This window comes from Varanus komodoensis, unplaced genomic scaffold, assembly GCF_004798865.1.
Source record: "Varanus komodoensis strain SLA01 unplaced genomic scaffold, ASM479886v1 scaffold3, whole genome shotgun sequence".
Lineage (NCBI taxonomy): Eukaryota > Metazoa > Chordata > Lepidosauria > Squamata > Varanidae > Varanus > Varanus komodoensis.
The window spans coordinates 5,934,556-5,956,489 of NW_025335761.1; positions in this window are offsets into that span (position 1 = coordinate 5,934,556).

Here is a 21,934-nt window from a genome sequence, read left to right on the forward strand (position 1 = left end):
TATAACTGTATTTGGATCAATACATCTGGAAGTGAATAAATTTTGAGTATAAATGAAGAGTGCCGTATAGCAGTGGCCACTGAGATGGTTGCATGTAGATCTGAAATAGCACATCCACCTTCTTACAGCTTTATTACCAGGACTGTCAGTTTGGGTGGTGTATAAAAGGCCTGGGAAACAAGATTCATAGCAAGAGTTTATGTGCTATGCACTTAGCATTTCACTGACGTGAGGCTTTTCTACAGATTACATTCACATCATGAGAATTGCTTGCATTACAGCATTTTCTGGCCTCTACTACCTGTCCTGTTTCCTTCTTAATGTAACAAGGCATATACTTGTGAGGGAAGTATAAATGAAAATTAAGTGCTCATACAACTGCACTTAATGGAAGTCAACGTGTGCACAGAAACCTCAGCGATTGCATACATTACGATTGCCACATATGTGGTTCTTTTTGTGAACATTGTAGTCCACAAGAGATTGTGGGGATGACACACCTGTGAACAGGCATATGCCAGGCCCCACAAAAAGTGGCAGCATGAACACCATTTATCTTACTGCATTTATTTATTATGTCTAAAATGCATTTTAAAATTAAAGATATTCAATATCTTATATATGAATCCCCTTTATGTATTTGTACATACAGTATATATCGTTGTCTATCTCTAAATGGACATTTAAAATATGGAAACTTCTTTCTACTTTCTACTTTCATTTTGCCTCCAGGGATGACTTTTATATTACTGTGTAATTTGCAAATAAATAGACCTACAGTCCTGTCTTACTAGGACGTTAATTTCAGTCACCTGCTTTTTACCATTTTCTTCCTATAAACCAAGCCTGCTTGGAACAAAAAGTCCCCTCCCAATTCTGCACAACAATAGGCAATTTGAGTGCCTGTATTACCCCATGCAAGGTGAACAAATTGAGGCACAAAGTATGGTGGACTACAGTTCTTCTTAGCCAACCAGGAAAAGGAACAACTAAACAAGCAAGCAAAGCTGAAATCTACTGGCCGATTCTAAGTTGATAAGCCACAGCATTGTTATGTTGCTTGCTGATAGATTCAATCTGAAGTTACTATTTTAGCTGAAATCTAAAAATCATTATTACATTGATTGCAAGCTGTTGGGAAAACCATAGCCATTCATGTTGGAAATTGGCTTCACCGGGGCATTTTTGTGTTAGGAATACAAAAAGACCCCCAAAATAGTGAATGTTCGGTAACTTTCTTAATGATGGATGTATTGAATAAATGACCATTCTGCCTCCAGATTAAAATGTATTTATTTTTCAACATCTTTAGGAAGCCCATTCCAAATGTGGGGGGAAGCCACTGAGGAGGCCCTACCATCTCACCATCTTCTTCACTTCCTTTAGGCCTTCAGAAGGATCTCATGACCAGATTTCAACAGGGCGATAGATAGACATATATGGGAAAAGGAGGACTTCAAGTAACCAGATACCAAGCTGTTTAGGCTGTATATGGGTCCAGGCTTCAACTGGCAAGCAGTCTAATTTATATAGAATAGGTGTTATATAGGCTTGCAAACTGATACTTAGCACCAGACATGCAGCCATATTTTGGACCAGTTGAAGTCTCTGGACCACCCTCAAAGGTAGCCCTGTGTAGAATGCATTATAGTAACCCAATTGGGATGTTACTAGCACATGAGTAACCATAGTCAGGCTCTGCCTATCCAGATAAGGACATAGTTGTTGTATTTGCTGCAGTTGAAAAAAGGCACTCCTGGCCACCAAGTCCACTTGGGTCTCCAATGATAGTTTTGGGTCCAGGATCAATCCCAAGCTGCAGACCCTGTCCTTTATGGGAACTGCAACCCCGTCCAAGACAGGGCAGTGGCCACCTAACCAGTCAGATGATCAACCAACAGCACTTCTGTCTTGTCTGGATTGAGTTTCAGTTTATTGGCCTTCCTCCAGTCTATTACTGAACTTAAACACTGGTTCAACAAAAAGACTGCCTCATTTGGATTTAGTGTAAATGAGAGGTAGAGCTGAGTGTCATCAGCATACTGCTGACATCTCAGCCCAAACCTCTGGATGACCTCTCCCAGTGGTTTCATGTAGCTATTGGAAAGCATGGGAGATAGCATAGAGCCCTGCACAACCCCATAGTATAATCGCCATGGGGCAGATCAACTATCTCCCACTACCAGCTTCTAAACCTGCTTAGCCAGGAAGGATCCAGATCAGTGCAAGGCAGTGTGTCCAACTCCTAATCTAGCCAACCTGTCCAGAAGGACACCATTCAAAATAGTGAATGCTGGGTGTCTTTTTTAATGGTAGATGGAAGGATTGATTGAATGACAATTTCTTCCTCCAGATTGAAAGGCATTTATTTGATTTGAGTTCCGGTATGCCCCATCCATTGCTGCACTCTTAAGCCCACCTAATTTTAAAGCAATACACTGATGATCCTTGTTTTGTGTGACTATTAGGTAACTATCAACTGATGTACGATACCAAAAAGGCAGTATTTTTTTTCCTCAGACCCTCCATATTATGCTTTTTTTCTTAGACCAGAGCTAGTATTTATGGATCCTTTTCAGTCCTGAGTAGGAATCCTGTTTATTTCCATGCCTGGCAGTTTCATGACTTTTCTGTCACAAGGGGAAAATATGTTTCTGCAGGAAAATGAACTATAGGAAGAAAACATCCTGGGAATTTGTAAACTGATTGAAAATTTGTGAACTTTGGTGCAATTTTACATTTTGGTTTTGGGTTTGCTGTCTCACAGCAAATTAGTCTTACAGAAAGGTTCATATTTTGCTTCTTTATTGTCTCTTAGGGTGAAAGAGTACTTGAATGATGGCTGCAGGGAATTAGAGAAGAATCAGGGCAGATGCTGCCATCAATAGCTTAATCCTATATATCTCCATTCAGACTTAAGTCCCACTGAGGCATTTGAAACTTACCTGCCTATAGAAATAGTTATTATTTATTTAAAATATTAGCAACTTTTCATTATGAAATAATGAATACCAATAAAGCACAACAAAATGAAATGGCCACAAACCAATAAAAAAGCAAAACTAGGGAGAATGCTTACATGGGTGAATAATGGTTTACAAAATTCAGTGACACAGATTTAGCCAAAAAACGTAGGTCAACGACCAGACCTTTCATTACCACTGGAAGCTTATAAAACGCAGCAGTGGCCTCATCTAAATGGGAAAAAAAAAAAAAAAAACATTCTGCAGACATATCAAGAATGCCCTGTTTTAGGGCCGAAAAGGAAATTCTTTGACACATGCATAGCACTTTAGTTTCTTTACTTCTGTGTAAGTTTGGAGGTAAGTGGGCAGGGATCAAAAAAGGGGAAACCCCCCCTCCTCTGGGGATGTAAATGGGGAGTTTAAATCCTCCCTTCCACAGTGTGATGATCCTTATTCAAACGGTGGATGCAGACACACAAAATAATCTAGTGTCATGTAGTTTCGCTAGGCAAGATTTCAAGAACATTAGTTTGACTCGCAGGTTGTGGCATATCCAATCACTGACAAAGGCAGCAGTCAAGAGGGCATGTCTACTGGGTGTCTTTCTTTATGACAGACAGACAGAATAGCAGAAGGAAAAGCAATCGGAATTAAAGGTCAAGTTACAGAATGCTTAATTCCTATCGTCAAGTGTTTGAGACTCTTCTTATCATTGCTTAATAGATGCTGAATCCTCCTTGACATGTTTGGCCTAGCTGCAAATAAGGATGGCTGGAGAGATGAAAGGATGCCTTTGTTAGTAACGTTGGTACTTGTTTCTAACACTTAAAAGAAGAGTGGAAAAAAGTGAGAAGGAATACTCTATGGAAGAAAAAAGCAGGCACAATGGAAAAGTAGAACTAGGCATGCTATGACAAGGAGAACAACTTCTCCTTAAGTATCCCAAAGGAACTAAAAGGGTGGAATCTGAGCCTCGATGGATTCTATCTGCACATGGAAGAGATTTCAAGGTGGACACATCCCGTCTAACCCCCAACACAGGGGTCCTCAAACTACGGCCCGGGGACCGGATCTGGCCCACCATGCCCATTTATCCAGCACGCCATGCCCATTTGTACCCACTGGCCTGCATGCGCTGCCACCCACCTCTCCCCGTGCGTGAGCAGGCAGCAGTTTGCTCGCTCGGAGAAAACGATCTCCAAGCAAGCAAGCTGCTGCCTTCTGCCCCCACCTCCTGGTGCATGCCTGCCCATGCCTCACCTCGCCTCCTCTCGCCATGCGCCCCACCCCTGCCTCAGCATGCACGCCTGCATGCCCTGCCCCCCCTCACTGATCCGCACACACCGCCGGCACCTTTCAACTGGCCCCCTGGTTAAAAAGTTCGAGGACCCCTGCCCCAACATCTGAAACCACCTCCAAGCAGCCTCATAATCACTGCTTCAGAGCATCAAGTGCAAATGATGAGGGGAACACTAATTTCTAAGGGAAGTATTCCATTCTTAATTAGAAACACTAACTTCTAAGAGAAGTCTCCTTTAGAACACTAATTTCTAAGGAAAGTATCCCAATCACTCCAGAAGTAGTGATTGCCTACGTAATGGAACTATAGTGTTTTTTAAAGCAAACCAAAGCAAAGCAAGTTGCTTGTTTCTAGAACCGAGCAGGTCAGTGGAACTCACAGAGGGAGCTGCACTGATTTCTGCTGAACGTAACATAGGCATTTCCAGGGTTACTTTTAGAAACACACATTCCCTGCTGTGCGAGCAGTCACTGCCCCTGGCATATCGCTGTAGGGGATTTTGCCAGAGGACACTTCTCCAGAGGCTGACCAACTCCCAGAGTAAACTACATGAGAAAATCATTAGCTGCATGTATTTATTTATTTAGGAGATTTATAGGCTGTCCATCACTGTCATCTCTGGACAGCTTACAGAATATTATGAATCCTAAACAAAATATATTAGCTATACCATGAACTGAGCATAAAAATGACATGGTTAAAATAAATTAGATAAATCAATATTCAATTAAAATTGATTAACATTAAAATATTGATCAAATAAAAAGGTCTTGGCTTGGTGCTGAAAAGCATATAATGACAGTGCCAGGCAGACCTCTCTCGGGAGCGCATTCCAAAGTTGGGGCGCCATTACAGAGAAAGCTCTCCTCCAAGTACCCTTTCTCCTGACCTCTTTCAAAGAGGGTTCCTTGCATGCCACCATCTCACCTCTTGCTACACAAAAAGATGCAAAGAAGTGCCCCAGGTAAGCAAGGACCTGGAAACTCTAGAATTTCTTGGTCCAGTAGAATCATCTTGAAGTTCTGCACTGAGCAGGGGCCTGGACCCCTGGCCTTATTGCTCCCTTCCAAATCTACTAATCTGTGATTGTATGTAATAAGCCATGGACAGAGCTGATCATTCCCTCTAGATGCATGCCAGGAATTTAGTCTAATTGCCCTCAGCAGTGTAGCTTGATGAACTGTGTCATCCTGAGTAGGGTGGCCTGCTAAGATGCATAAGAAGCCACCTAGAACCCCACCACAGGTCATGCCTGTGGGGAGAAGAAATGAACCTCTATTCTATGATTCTATAACTTCTGTTTGTGATAGTACAAAACTGGCAATTTGGTTGCTTGGGGATCTCACAGTTCATCATATGGAGCACTTCTTAAGATATAACCAAAGTTTTCCATTCCAAGCCTTATGATCCATCTGTTTGCTCAAAAAACTAAAGGGAAAAACACCCTAGGCCAATATTTCATTTACATTAAATATGCACAGGAAACCCCTAATATAAATACTTCAAGTTTCATTGATTATGAAAGGAGCACAGTAATTAGTCAGTAAATCTTGAAGATCAGTTAATAGCCTATCTTGATCTATTACAACTGTAATCTAAACTGCTTCTCATGACATTATTGAAATGCCTTAAGAGATCTTATTAATCCAGAACCTACAAAGCTCTGTGCAAGGTTGCCATAGATCAGGAAGCTGACATGGCTTAATTGCCCTTCTGTCAAACATTTATATTTTGACATATACAGCTGAGTCTGGATTTTGGCATTACATAATTAAGTGCTGTGTGTAAATGCACAGCTATGCTAATGTGTGCTTATCTAATTCCATTGATGCTGCCAGAGAAGATTGAAACTGTGGAATCATACCTTCTGTGAAGTCCTCTTCACTTTTGATTCATCTTTCCAGGATTGTACTGATAAAATCAGGATATCAGGTCACAATCTCACATATTATTCAGAACCAAAATAGAAGTTCCTACTTAGTAGGAAATTTCTGCCAATCATATAAGCCCATATGCTGCATGTATTCTAAGCATATTTAGCATATTTTATGGAATCGCAAATACCAAGTCCAACTGGACGGAAACCAAGCTCCTCTGGAACAGACCAAATTTGAATCTAAATGCTTGTGAAGTTTTGTTTGTCATCTGGAGTTTCAGAAGGGCACATGCTACAAAAATAGACATACTTCTCAAAGTTTTTGTATGAGCAAACACAAGAAGGAGAGTGAGAAATAGAGGAGAAATATTGTTTTGCAACAGGCAGCTTCAGCTTCTGACCACCATTAATGTTTTTACCAGGGTCTTTTCTTTCTGTGAAGAAATGCTGGAGCATATCACAGCACGCTTCCAGTTTTAAGTGCTCTTTGCTAGTTCTCTCCTCTATGGACATGACAAGAGGTTTGGTGGTGTCTCTATAACCTGGGGGGCATAGAATTGCTTGGAAAACACAGGATATTCAAATCCTTTTGTGTCTCCTACTATATGTGTCTCCTACTGATGATCCAGCCCTGATTGCCCTTTCTGTGATTCTAGAGCCAACCAAGGATGATAGGTGAGGAGAGCCTTAAAGGGATTTCCATTTGTCGTAACTGCCCCGTCCCTCCACCAATCCTTCTGAAATTGGGCTGGTTTCTTCCCAAGGGCTGCCTCTGAGATGCATGCCATTTTCATGCAAATTGAACCCCCTGAAAATAGCTCAGATAAGCACAGGGGAACAAATTACTTTCCCTGCCCCAGATATGAAGACAGACCTCCTACAAAAACTGGTGCACCCAATTTTGTAGATTTCTTCCCTAGGGTCAGCTCCGTGTTGTATGTCAGTGTTATAGCTACAGGAAATAAATGTATTCTTTTCTAGGAACTGAAGTCCAAAACTTTAATGTCTCTTCATGCACAAAACCCCAGCACCTATTAATCCCAAGAAGGTATATTGGCAGTTTGCTTTAATTATATATATAAATAAAAGAACAATGAGCACAAACATCACTGCATGTAGTTGTCTGAAATTTGACAGGCTTCATAGTCACTTAAGATGCTCAGGCAGGACATTTCATACAGCTCTGTCAAACAAGAAATATAATGCTCATGAGCATCCGACAAGGACAGTCACTTTTTAAACACCTGTTCAATGTTTTGTGACATCCCTTTGAGTAGAGAACTGTTCTCCCCTGTAGAGGAAGGCAGGATGCACTCCAATGGAGCCAAGCTCAGGGAACCAAGGTTCAGTTTGAATGGCAGGAAGTACTTCCTGACTGTTAGGACCCCACGGATATGGAATGGGCTTCCATGGGAGATGGTTGAAACTCCATCGGTGAGGGTTTTCAAGGACAGGTTAGACATGCACATGCTGGGAATGTCATGAGTGGAGCCAGGGATCAAACTAGATGGCCTGGGAGACCCCTTCTGACTCTCTCTGCTTCTATGTTTCTACCTACCCTATCATCATAATTTTAAAGCTGTTTGGTTTCTATGTGCAAGTAATTCAGGATACAGTGATTACAAGGAAAGGCAAATTCAAAAATCCCCTTAAATATTGTCTCTCAATGTGCACCTGAATTCCTCTATTTGTAGCCCAATTTCCCTGTGCTGAGAGAAGTTTCACTAGCAGACTCTACTGTGTCAAACTGTATGAGATGGAGGGAACTGTAGATTGTCCAATACTGATACAAGGTAATTTTAAAAAGAGTCAAGCACATCAGCTGGGATTTGTCATTCAAAACTCCTGTTATTCTAGGCATTTGATAACTTGTTTTAGCACCTTTTGGATGATGCACTATTCTACCCTTTGCTATTGATTTTACTTAGGTTTTTTACCATGTGATGTATAGAACGAATATATGAATGGCCACCCCTGTCCAAGCATTGCTGTAGAAGACTAATTCTTCTGAATCCATCTGAGTTAGATTACAGTGCCGGTTTTGGCCCTGAAATTACTTTGGTTGCTCTGTGGAATGACCTGTGCCAGGAGGGGGACAAGAGAGTCTTGACCCTGTTAGTTATCCTGGGCCCCTTTGTGGCATTTTGATGTCATTCTGTAAGGTTTGTCTGAATTGGAAATGGGCAGGATGGCTTTGCCGTGGTTTTATCCTCTCCCTGGTGCTTTGGGACCTTTACATGAAACTGCTGAATGAGGTCATCCAGAAAGTATCAATATGCTGATGACACACAGCTTTCTCAGTTCCCAGTGGACCCAGGTGAAGTGGTGGAAGTATTTAATTAGTGCTTAGCTTCAGTAGTAGACCGGATAAAAGCCAATAAACTGAAACTCAATACAGATAAAACAGAAATCTTATTGGTGGGTGGTACATTTTTCCATGGCAGTGATGTCTACCCTTTTCCCCTTAAAACAGAACTGCACTTCTAAAACAGGATTGCAGACACTCAGATCTGGGGCTATCTCTGGTCCCCCATTATTTCCCAGAATATCATGACTTATTTCCCTCACCCCTGCCCTATATCACCCATTCCTTTCTCCCAGCTGGCAATTGTTTGGTGGTTTCCCAGCTTTTGTGCAATTTTCCCTCCATTCAGGTTTGTTGAAATGGCTTCCAAGGCTTGGTTACTGGCAGTAAGAGCTTTAAGTTAAATTATACATGCACGCACACAAATATTTTGGCTCTATTTCTTTTGATTTTGTACCACTCCCTTTTGCCTTTGGACTCACCCACTGTTAGAATGTATCCCCTCAGAGCTTTTCAAAATGGAAAGTGGTCCTTGGGCTGAAAGAGGTTCAACAACACTGCTTTAAATGAATAAATAGCCTGTTTTTTTGGTGGGGCACCTGCCATAAGAGGCACAGGTGTCTTCAGTGGCACTGTTTACAGTCTAGGTTTTTATGACAACAATGGCCCTACCTGGATGGTGATGGTCTGGCTTTAGGACTCCCTGCTCTGATAACTTTCCACTGAGATAACTGCAGCATATGTTGCAACTTATCTTTTGAGCTTTATAGGAGCTGTACATGATGTTGAATTCCATTCTTAAAATAGGTTCATCACCTATGGAGTCATCATCATGGTTCATCAGCATGGACAGCTCTTGGAAAGCTCTAAGGAAAAGCTGCAGTAAACAAGGAGCCACAGACTTATTTGTTTGACAACACTGTTTGCTGGTTTGCCTATGAAGGCTGTTATGAAACTTCAGGCAGTGCAAAAGATGTCAGAAAATACACAGACTAGAACTGACTGTTGCACCAACATTCTGTCATTGTCACTGTTCCAATTTATTTTAATGCTCAGTTCAAAGTGGCAGTTTTAACTCTTAATGCCCTCCTTCAGGGGTCAGGCACAAAGTATGTAAAAGTCTGCCTCTTTCCATGTGTTCCTAACTAAATCCTTGAGTTTGTCATTTGAGACCCTAGTTTAAAGCATGTTTATGTGATTGGGTAAATAAAAAGATCTTTCATTGGAAATGAATGATCAACAAAGAATGTATCAGCGAAACCTCTTTAACCTCAGTTTTGGGGCCACCACAGAAAGACCCTTCTCAGAGGTAGGCAGCCAACAAATTCCCTTAGTATTTGGGAAGCAAGGCCTCAAAGGATGATCTCAGGCCAAGGGTAGAAAATTATGAAAAGAGGATCTGAAGGACTGTGTAAATTAGCACCAATATCTTGAGTTCGGCTGAGAAACAAACTAGAAACCAATGAAAGTGGTACAATACTTGACATAATATAGTCATAACAAAAATGTACACCACCTTGAAAGCTTTGGCTATTGTGAAACTTATGAATTTAAAGAAACGCAATAGACATGAGAACTAGAGTCAAATTTCCAATTCATTAGCTCTACATCCATATACATAGCTTTTTTAGTGAATCGGATTGCTATGTGTACATTCAGAAGAATAATGGAATGAAGCAGATGCTAATATGCAGCTGGCTGCATCACCACTGTGATGTATAAACCCCTAGGAGCATCTTCTGTTGTGTGTTTCTTGATATGGCTTTGGGAGGCTTTGTTTGTCTTTATGTTTTTCTTTCCATCTTTTAACCCCCACTCCAGTTGTCATGTATTTTAAATAATAATATGCATCAAATCAATGCAAATTAAACTCATTGTTGCAATACCGTTGTACAAGCCATTACAGGCAAAGACAAATAAAATTATATTAACAATATATCCATCTTCTTGTCTGCTTTTCAAAGTGCAGAGGCATAATTGCTACATTTATATATATATAATGGCTGTCTCCAATACCAATTGTATATATTTAGAGCGTTTCTCTTCTTTTAGTGAACCTATCTATTGATAAATATGGATATATTACAGATGTCAGCTAACATGTAACACATTCCATATCTGTTTAGCCTGAAACAATGGATGATGATAATAATATCACAACAAGATGACATGAAATATCGCATCAATTTCTGACTAGAGTTGGGTAAATCAGCAAATGCTGAATCGGTTGAGTTTAATCAGACCTCACATCAAAGCTCATTCCACCTCCAATCGCAAGCTTTGTTTTATGCTCTTTGCATGAATAAGTATACATATTGACATGTGAATTTTTCCAAAGCTATGCAAAGGTATCCAAAGTGTGCATATTTTGAAAATGTTGCATTGTTTCACCCAGTAATTATAGTGTGTTTGTGCACATGTTTCACTGGGGATGCATAAGGAAACCACCCAGAGTTGAGAATCCATCATATTCCCTGGACTTGGCTCCTTGGACTCCAGTCCGCTTTGTGGAGGCCGGGATTCCAAGTTCCTGGCAAGCACGGCCAGTTTTTCCTGGACATGGGAATTGGGCCCCATACACTGCACAAGTGGCACCAGCTCACAGCAGCCTCCCCTTGCACTGAGGAAAGCTAGTCATGGGGAGCTCCGTCACAGAAAGCTGCCATCACCCCCCCAATGGACAGCAGCCATTCACATGCCAGCTACACCCACCTTTTGGGCAGCTGTTGTTAATGTGGAAGAAGCTTGCCAGTTGTGCAGCTGGAGCTCAGTGACCATTTGCAGATTTCTTCTCAGCTCAGCAATCTTTTTAAGACCAGACCAAGAAGAAGAGGATGGCCACACATTCTTTGAGGGACAGGTGCTGGCGGGCTTTGTCTCACCCCCTAGTCCATGCACATTTTTGACCACATTTATTTGGGTTCTACAAATTGCATCAGAAGTTCAGAAATATACTGGCTTGGGCTGAGGTGCCTTCATAATATGGCACACTTCTTTTGCACTGTCACTGTTCACTCTGATCAAATTGTTTCGATCATTACATCTTCTCACTTTAGATTTGCATGCATCTTAATACATAGTTTGCAAGAGTGATAGCCTTTCTTTAAAATATTGTAGGAGAAACCAGGCTTGACATAATATGGTCAACACAAATTGGTTGCCTTCATTTATTTTCATAAAAGACTCTCCTTTGGTGCTATAAGAATTTCTACTCTAGGAAAATGTGAGTTCTTCTATTTTGGATTGATTCATTGGCTCAGTCCAAAGGAAGAACTGCTATAAAATTAATACTGACATTTACAGAATCAAAACATTTTTTGAAACTCATGGCAATCTTCAATGAATTTTGAGGGGAAAAGAATGTGATGTTGTAGGAAGGAACAGCTTCAAGATGAAATGGTGTGCTCTGCTCTTCATACACTGCTAATTCTCGTATTCCTAACTATATTATTTATTCTATACTACCCCATGGCTGGGTAGCTCTGGGTAGCTATAATGGGTAGCTATAATAACCATCTATGGCCGGCTACCTCCTATTCCTATTATCACTTTATTTTCTATGGTATTTTTAAACATAAATGTCCTCAAAGTGGATCAAAAATAAGAGCAGCATAGCAAAAACCAGAATGAGATACAGTCTCGTGCAGTGTTGAGAGTCCTGGACTGAGATCCAGGAAATCTGAGTTCCAGTTCCCACTCAGCTCTTGGGTGGCTCTGGGGCAGTCATTAACTCTCAGCTTAACCTACCTCACAAGGTTGTCATTGTGAGGCTAAAATAGGGAACATTTTATTTCTTTGTGAACTGCCTTGGGATCAGTTCAAGAGGGGAAAAAGGCAGGGTAGAGATGTAATAATAATAAGTATTAGCACATCATGGAAATGATCAGGTTAGTACTAATTAATTTCAAAACACAATATAACCAAACAATTGATATCAATAACGCTAGAATTATAATCTGCTAAATGTATTGATTTATCTATGTACATTTATATAGCACTTAAGGAGCTTAAGGAAATGTACATGGTCCTCCTCATCTCCAGTTTATCTTTACTACAATGCTACAGGGGTAGGTTAGTCTGGAAGGTGGTGACGTTTCCAAAATCACCCAGTGAGCCTCAAGGTTGACTGGATCTTCCAGGTCCCAGTCCTACACCCTAACCAGTTTCCCGTGCTAACATTGACACACAAAACATAAAGTAATGGTATTAGCAGGAACAGTCAATATTTATTGGTGTTATTTATCAATAGCACATGAAATTCACTTCTGCAAAGCTTGGAAATGCATTTGCACTAGATTTACTATCATCTAACCATATTTCAAGCCAACATAGCAATGCAGGACTTGAATCTTCAAAGATCAGCAAGTGTTATAAAATGTGTGCTCCAGAGAGAGAAAAGTCCAGCATCCCCTCTACAGATATTGTCTTTCATATCATAATTTTTGTCCACAGTAGAAGAAAAAGAAAGAACAATTATATTTCCATATACGGATATTCACATAAATTTATTCTGCATGTGTCATCTGCAATTAGACTCTGAACTGTCTCACTTCTCATCTAATTTGAGAAATAATAATTAGTTATCTTGCTTAGCACCATATATTAAAAAAGAAAACACCAGTTATGTTTTACTTGGGAAAAAATTATCTTTGACAGAATATTGTAGCCTGGAGCTGCAGGTTATATTGCAAAATGTTAGTTGGCCAATATTCAATTAATTTGCTCACAAATAATTTTCCATGATATAAGCTGACCTTTGCAGAACATCTTCTGTTTTATTTACCAATGAATTTTATACGTTTTATTATCAAGTGTGATTTAATTTCCTAGACCTCATATTAATCCCTGCTAGTTTTAATATTAAAGGATAAACAGTTTTAACATAGCTTCGTATTGTGTTTACTGGCCCCTAAGTATATCATGGAAGGAAATAAATAAAGGAAAAGAAATTCCTTTTTAAATATACTCCATTCACTTTTTTACTAATAGAGATGATCCAAGGGGAGCGACATGCCTTAATGTTAGAATAATTCACTAACGGATGTAAAACATCTTGGTGGAACCTGCTCAAAGGAAATCTTTCCATCTCAGTGATGTCAAGGGTAAGCTTCTGTAGCTTTTCCAGGGGCTTGACCTAGAATGGCTAGTTCTATAAAGATAACAGCTACTTCTATAAAGGGTAAAATGTATTCTCCAGCTTCATTTCTCTTAGCTACTTAATTTCCAAGATCAGAAATAAATCAGGCAAGGCTGAAAAAAGTGGCTGATGTGTAGGAGTCTGGATTAAAAGTAGCAGGCAGAAGAAAGTGTCGACATTGTATTGCTTTTCTGTTTGTATCATCAGAAAAATTCAGCTCAACAAAGTTTACCAAATTCCATCTGAAAGCTCTTTCCAAGTGGAGTCTGTAGTAGACTGAAAGCTTTAATTTTACTTTTTTTCTATTCACATGTAAAGTGTGTGTATTTCCATGCATGATTTTTAAAATGTACATGCTGTAAAACACTTTTTGGTCCATAAATCACAGTATAAGCTTGGAAATGTATAGACTTAAGTTGAAGTTTGTGTTTGAGTCTATGTTTGGTGTGGAAGCTGTGAACTGGGTCAATCCTGTTTAAAAACAAACTGGAAGAATCTTCTCACACATCCTTCATCCTGAATGAATGAAGCTTTGGATCCATCTTTGTCCTGTTTGGCAGAGATAGGAAGAATGATGTACGAAAGAGTCAAATCTACTTCTTGTTAGTTATACCTTAAGAGCTCTGTCCAGTTTGACATTGCATTGTGGGAGGACTATCCCAGGTGCCTTCATTCCAGAGCACCTCCCTCTTCCTCCCAGAGTGATCTGGGACACGTCAACTTGAAGAATGATGACCCAAGGTGGAGAAAGGAAGAAGCAAAACATAAACATGTGGTTGTGGTGGGTTTTCAGCTCTAGTCCTTCTCCTCATGCCAGAGGCCTTGAGATTTATTAAAAAGCAAACAATACCCACCCATTTGCTAATATCAGCATAACAGCTTTCTCATAACTGAGTCTATATAAGCACATGACATCTGGCTGCTTGTTCCAAAGTAAGAATCATCCTTTCTCTTTATGTGTGGGTGATGCTGAGGAACGTATGGCAGAAATCAACAGTCCTTGGGGGATTGTTTCCTCTTTTGTTTTTTAAACAAGGAAGTCCAGAGCTACATTTATATATGGTGCTTGTCACAGCTTCCCTCTTTTGACTAAAAGGGGTGGTACAGAGATTCTGCTGTTTCACATCTGTCTTGCTCAGATGAAAGGGGGTTCCCTCAGGCACCCCTGGAGGGAGTACAACTTCTATCTGCAGCTCTGCCAGCCAATTTCCTCTGCTTTCCCTGTGTGGACCCAGCATCCCTGTGCTGCTCAAGCAGTCCTCCCTGGAAAGTTAGGGTTAGGGAGCAACCACTGAGATGGCCTTCTTTTCACCAACCAAGCTTCTCTGGGAAGTGACCATTGGAGACAGGCCCCAGATCGTGACCGAATTATCATGGGAGATTGTGGTGGTTGTTGTACATTTAACAAGCTGTTGTTGTTATGAGCCCACTAATAGCCAAAGTTTTCTTGACGATTTACAAAAACTTCAAACCTTTAAAACTCAACATAAAGCATAATATAAAAACCATTTATCCATAAAACAATTTACAACATTCAATGGTAAACATCCCAGGATTGGTTATAACCCTGTTGTAGGTTACCGATTGCCTGGGAGGAGAGGAAAGTAACTCTTAGCCTGATGCCAAAAGGATGACTGTGTTGAAGCCAAAGAAAGTTCAGTGCAGAGAGCATTCCACAATCAAGCTGAAAACCTTTCAGACTTTCTCAGTTGGGTCCTGAGTAGGCAAGGATCAGGGCCTTCAGGTTGTGGGTGTGTGTTGCAGGGGAAGCTTCTGTGCACAGCCCCTCTGGCACTACCATTCTAGTTCTTATCTGATTAGTTTGCATGCCTGAAAAAGCTTTTGCTAACTCTTAAGCAGATCTTCCTTCAGAACTTTTTTGTTTGTTTCAATTGGTATTTTGCAAAAAGCGTTGTGCTGGGCTTTTGAAAAGTGCTGCTGCTGTTAGTTTTGCAACTGGGTTGTTTTGTATGAATTTTGAAAATGGTTTTATATTGTTTTAATTATGTTTGGGCACCATGGGAAGGCTTTGTCCTGAAAACCAGCATGCAAATCACTTAAACAAATAACCACAAAACAAACAAGCAAAACATTCACAGCTCATCTCATATGTTAAGGTAAACACATGTTTTCCTGTAGAATATTTTAGTAGGTTAACTGTTTTCCACCTTCTAATCAAAATTTTGCAGAAGTTTTTCCTTACTGCAGTTTATAATCCTAATGACAAAGACAATTCAACATATGATAACTGATTCTGACAGACAACTATTATTATGGATTTGACTTTTTTTTAAAGTAAGGTTCAAATATTTTCAGACCTTTTGATTTCTAGCATGAAAGCAAAACTCAACTTTTAGAATCTTCATAATATAGCTTCAATGTTCTTAGTTCCCTTCTAAGATAATCCAAATCAATGGAAAGCTTCTGTAGTTTCCAAGCCAAATGCAGGTGCCTGGTTTCCCTTTGCTGTTCACAAGCAATTGTCCCCCACAAATGAACCATTCACACATGCAATGATGATCTCAGTGCTGCATCAGATGCTGCTATGAAGTGCAAGTGACTGATTTCAGCATTGTAAACAATTCATAATTTTGATTATAGGAAAGGGTTCAGAGGAGTGCAACAAGGATGATCTGGGGACTGGAAACAAAGCACTATGAGAAGATATTGAATGAACTGGACATGGTTAGCCTTGGGAAGAAAAGACATGACACGACGCGACACGACATGACACGATGATATGATAGTGCTCAAAAGGCTGTCATAAAGAGGAAGGCCAGGATCTCTTCTTGATCATCCCAGGTCGAGGACATGGAATAATGGGCTCAAGTTACAGAAAGCCAGATTCTGGCTATAAATCAGGAAGAACTTTCTGACAGTTATAGCTGCATGACAAGGAAACCAATAACCTAGGGAGGTTGTCAGCTTTCCCACACTAGCAGCATTGAAGATGCAACTGGACAGCCATCTGAGAGGAACGGTTTAACTTGGAATCTTGCACTGACCAGAGACTGGACTTCTTGGCCTCCTGGCCCCTTCTGACTCTACTATTCTATGATTCTATTCAAATAATTAAAAAGGTCTAGTTTGTAGCCTTATGGGGCCCCGAATCATGTTAGGGTCTTATGCTGTAACAGTGAATCAGCTGACAATCAGCCCTTCAGCTTTGCTCTCCAATAGATTAAAATAACAGGAAATTTATCAGTAATTGATTCCAGGACATAGTCAGAAAATATGGGAAGAAGCTGGCTGACATAGGAACTTGTCTGAAAGCCTATGTGTAAGCTTCAGGGATGGAAGAAAACTATATTCGGGCACACGTCAATGTGGATGTTCAGAATCCATGAACTTGGAAGATTGCAGGTATCTTATGCAGGATAGAAGGAGTGTGGAGCTGAGGGCTGCCTGCAGCTAGATGGCTGATTTTGGCTAAATGGCACACTTTGGGATGGGAGGAAAGGAGGCCATGGTATTGCCAGGATACCTAGTATCTCGGCAGTGCTGATATCCTCCTCTCCCCCATCCTGAAGCACCACCAAAGCCCCTTCTCTGACATTGTTTTGTGATCTCAGCCCCATAAGGGTATGGCGCAGTGGGTGTTCTGAGTGTGCAGTCCCAGCTTCTACACTAGAGCTGTTTGCCAATGGCAGAGCAGGAATGATAAAAAATGATCATGGCCCTCCAGATGCTGTCTAGGTGCCATAGGATAGGCCTGCCCATTAAATAGGCTGACACACAGGTCTGTCAAGTTTGATTTGGCTTGGGAAGTTGCTGGCTATGCCGGTCTATAAGATGGTTTACAGAGCTACAGATCAGCTTTTTCTAAATCAAGAAGTTGTCAGTGACAAAGTACAGCATCACTCACTTTTGTATGCTCACACATGACTGGCACTTCTGAAATGAGATAAAGGATTGCAAATTCTACACAGTACTGTATTATGCAGCACTCTTAATGAAAAGGGATTCTTTCTCTGATTCCATTTGAATTAAAAAAAAACTTTGTCCCTGCAAATGGCAAGAGCAAGGATTGCCGTTATGCTTATTCTTTTCACCTTTGTACTCTAAATCTACCAGCAGGTTGTGTTCATGTGAAGAATAATAGCAGAAGAGAAAATCTCTCCATTTGTGTTGCAGGAAATATAATACTGGCAATTGAATATGCAGCCAGGGGAGTAGTTTTGCTACATTTTGTGGATTGGAAAAGAACATTATTTGGAATACTCACGAAGATTTCTGCTTAAAATCTTAGTTAATTATTTTATGATCCACAGTCCTCTTTTATCCCTTCCCACTACAAGCCTAAATCTAGCTATGTCTCCTGCTGCCTGCCTTGCTTTGGTGGCATTGATTCATTAATTTATTAGTATTACATCACCCTGCCGACAAAAGTGTGTATACTCAAAGCTATGGTTTTCCCAGTTGCAATGTATGGCTGTGAAAGTTGGACCATAAGGAAGAATGAGCGCTGAAGAACTGAAGCCTTTGTGCACAAGAGTTTGGCCAAGGCTAACGTCTCAATTGCTGGAGGAGACTCCTGTGAGTCCCTTGGAGTGCAAGGCGATCAAACCAGTCAGTCCTAGAGGAGATCAACCCTGACTGCTCTTTAGAAGGCCAGATCCTGAAGATGAAAATCAAATACTTTGGCCAGCTAATGAGAAGGAAGGACTCCCTGGAGAAGAGCCTAATAGATGGCAAAAGAAGAAGGGGGCGGCAGAGAATGAGGTGGCTAGATGGAGTCACTGAAGCAGTTGGTGTAAGCTTAAGTAGACTCTGGAGGATGGTGGAGGACAGGAAGGCCTGGAGGAATGTTGTCCGTGGGGTTGCGATGGGTCAGACATGACTTCGCGACTAGCAACAACAACCACAACAATTAATGGCTATTAATTTCTATAACACCCAATGTCTGTTGCTCTCTGGTTGTTTTCTAAAACTAAAACAACAATTATTCCCAAGACATCGGCCATAGTGGGTTGACATCTTACTCCTTTTTACAATCAGTGACCATATTCAATTCTACACATAGTCCTGTTTCTTTAACCAATAATAAAAAGAGTTCCAAGTTTGATAGAAGTATGTATCTTCCTTCTCCTTCAAAGACAAAGTCAATCTGTCCATTTCCGTGCAATCCAAAATCTTTTAAAAAATCAGCTCTTCAGTAGGTGGCTCTTCATTCCTCCAGTGTTGGGCAAATGCAATGCTCGCAGCGATAATTACGTGTAAAATCAAATATATACGTTGTTTATCAATGTCATCAGGAATAATGCCTAATAGAAAAACTAATATTTAACTTTTAAATATTAAAAGTTTCTGTAGCATGTCCTCAAGCTATTTATGTATTTTAACCCAGTATTTTTTTGCCTTAACACAAGTCCACCACATATGATAGAGTACCAAGTTTGTGTTTACATTTCCAGCATGTATTTGACATATTTGGGAGCATTTCTGCTAATCTATTTGGTGATAAATACCATCTGTAAAACATTTTATAAAGGTTTTCTTTATATGAGGTTGCTAAGGTTATCTTAATATTTCTTTCCCACAGCTTTTGCCAATTCTGTAACTCAATATTATATCCAAAATTTTGTGCCCATGTTATCATAGTTTCCTTAACTTGTTCCTCTTCCATTTTCATGTCCAGAAGAAAATTATACAATCTTTTAATCATTTTTCATCTGATTTTGAAATCATTTGATCAAATGTTGTTAGTTCCTTATAAAAACCATACATTCTATAGCCTTTAGTATATCTTGATATTTGAACCTTGTGCCACCGAGAAAGATCAATACCCTGCTCCTTGATTCAGTTTCAATTTTCCATCATTATCTAAAATATCATATCTCACAATCATGTTAAAATTCAATGCATTTGGATATGAAGAGCTTCCATAGGAGAAAGCCATCTCGGCAATTTAGTATAAAGTTTGTCTTTAGCTTTTCCCAAACTGACATCAATGAATTTCTAATATAATAATTTAAGAAATAGCCATGTGTCTTATACTTCTCATACCACATATAAGCATGCCATCCCATTTATAAGAGATAAAATTCTCTTATTTCTTATATTTATTCATTCTTTTAACCACATTAAAACACAAGCTTGATAATACAGCACCCAATCAGGAAGGCCAAAGCCCCCATTCCCTTTGGCCTCCTGGAGCATTTTTAATTTAATCCTTGCTTTCTTCTTGTGCCATATAAATCTCAAAATGTGGGTATTTAAATCATCAAAAAACTTTTTATCAATTTTCATAGGAATTGTTTGGAATAAAAACAAAAGCTTTGGTAATATATTCATTTTAACTATTGCTATTCTTCCCAACAGTGATAATTGCAAATCCGCCCATTTTTCTAGATCACTCTTAAAGAGATGTTCTTTCTCAAGTTGGTAAGCTGTGAGAGAACACCTAAGTCCAGTGTACCTTCACCTCTGGCTGGATCAAGGAGCTCAGCACCTTTGCCCAGCACTTGCTCCCTTGTCTATCTTCAGGGACAGTTGTGAGTTAAGCTCTAACCCTTGAAAAATTGAAGCAGACTTCTCCTCCTCAGCAGTGCAGAGTAAGAGAAACAACATAGTTTCCCTGACCCCTTAGGGAACGACAGTCAGCCTCCTGCAAACTTCCCTTTTAGGGCATCAGCGAATCTCACACAGCCTGAAGAACAGTGGGCATGTGTGGGCAGGTGAATGGCCTGCTATAGATAAGTTACTTTATAAATAAATAAATAAATAAATAAATAAATAAATAAATTTATATTATTATAAATTATATATTAATTAATTGATTGATTAAAGATGCCAGGGCATGAGGGGGCAGCATATAAATTTTTTTAAATAAATAAATAAACAAACAAATAAAGATACCTCATGATCTTCCCCTTTGGTGGGCAGGCAGGTGTTGTCCTGACCATACTGAACTGCTGCTTTTCTTAGTCCAGGTAGTCTGTCTGCACCAGAGGGATACGGATGAACTCCTTCCTGGCAACCAGCATGGCACTCACATTTACCCAAGAAGTGCTTTTTAGAGCAAACAAACCTAAGGCTTCTCTGCACTTAGTCAGAAGTGTGGAACTCAGCAGTTACCTCAGCAAAGCAAAATAGGCAGGAGGGAAAAATAGCTTATTATGCTTGACCCACACCAGTGGGATTTCGAGGAGGGAGACGGGAATGAGCACAAAAGCATTTTGTCCAGGACCATGGGACCTTTAATGAATGGAAACAGTTGGCAGGAGTTTGCATTCATGTTCTCATGCTGTGCCCCAGGGAGCAATAGGCACAACCTCTGCCCATGGAGGAAGTAGTCCCGGCAGGTTTATACACACATTAATTGCCCTTCGGAAGACAAGCCGCTTGCTTCCCCTTTCCTTTTGGGAGATGTGCTTTCTCTGTAGAATCTGCCACAAACTCTCCACTAAATATTGGTAGGATAAGCATAATAGCACCGAGCAACTTCTCACCAAATATCTGGTGAGTCTCCTTAGAGAGAGAGAGGGGGTAAAATGCATTAAGCCATCTATGCCACAAGTCAAATGTACCCTGTGACTGTTCAGTATGTACAGGGCAGCAAAACTCAAGCTGGTCAAAGTTGTCCAAATTCCACTTTAAAGCTCCTTCCATCTCGTATCTGCAGCAGATTGTGAGCTCTGCTTTCAGTTTTTGTGTTTGTTTCACATTAAAGTGTGTGTGTGTGTGTGTACATGTATGTATGTGCATTTTGCATTTTTTTCTGGTGGATGTTAGGGAATTTATCCTGGAAAAGCTTAGCAAATATATTACAGTGGGCCTCAGATTGGTCTTGGATGTCCTCAAGGGCAGCATGTAATAGGCCCTAGATGACCCTGAATGGCTCAGGTGGTGGTAAATAGAAGATTGGATAGAAGCAGTGACTAGAGGGACTTCTTTGCCTCTCTCTCTGCCCAAATATACCTGATATAGGCACTTGCCAAGGCTCAGTTGACCCCACTAGGCTTTTTCCTCCATCTGTGCTCAAGCCATCTCCCCTATTGCTGCACCAGTCTCAGCTCCAGGGTGCAACCTGCCATACAAGCTCTACTACAGGTGAGCACACAGAAGTGATCCTGTCAACCACCTGGGGATCTCTGTGATCAAGCAGAGATCAAGATCACCCATGGATTTGACAGAACCACTAGTCACATTGGATGGGAAATCCCCAAGTTCCATCCAGTTCCCTTAGGTGGACAATTTGAGTAGGTTGCTCATCCTTGCAGAGGTGAATGGTCATCTAAATCTCGATGAACAGTGTTCCAGCTATGAGAAAAGAACTGATTCAAAGTTCCCAACCTTCTTGAAAGGAAGGAAGGAAGGAAGGAAGGAAGGAAGGAAGGAAGGAAGGAAG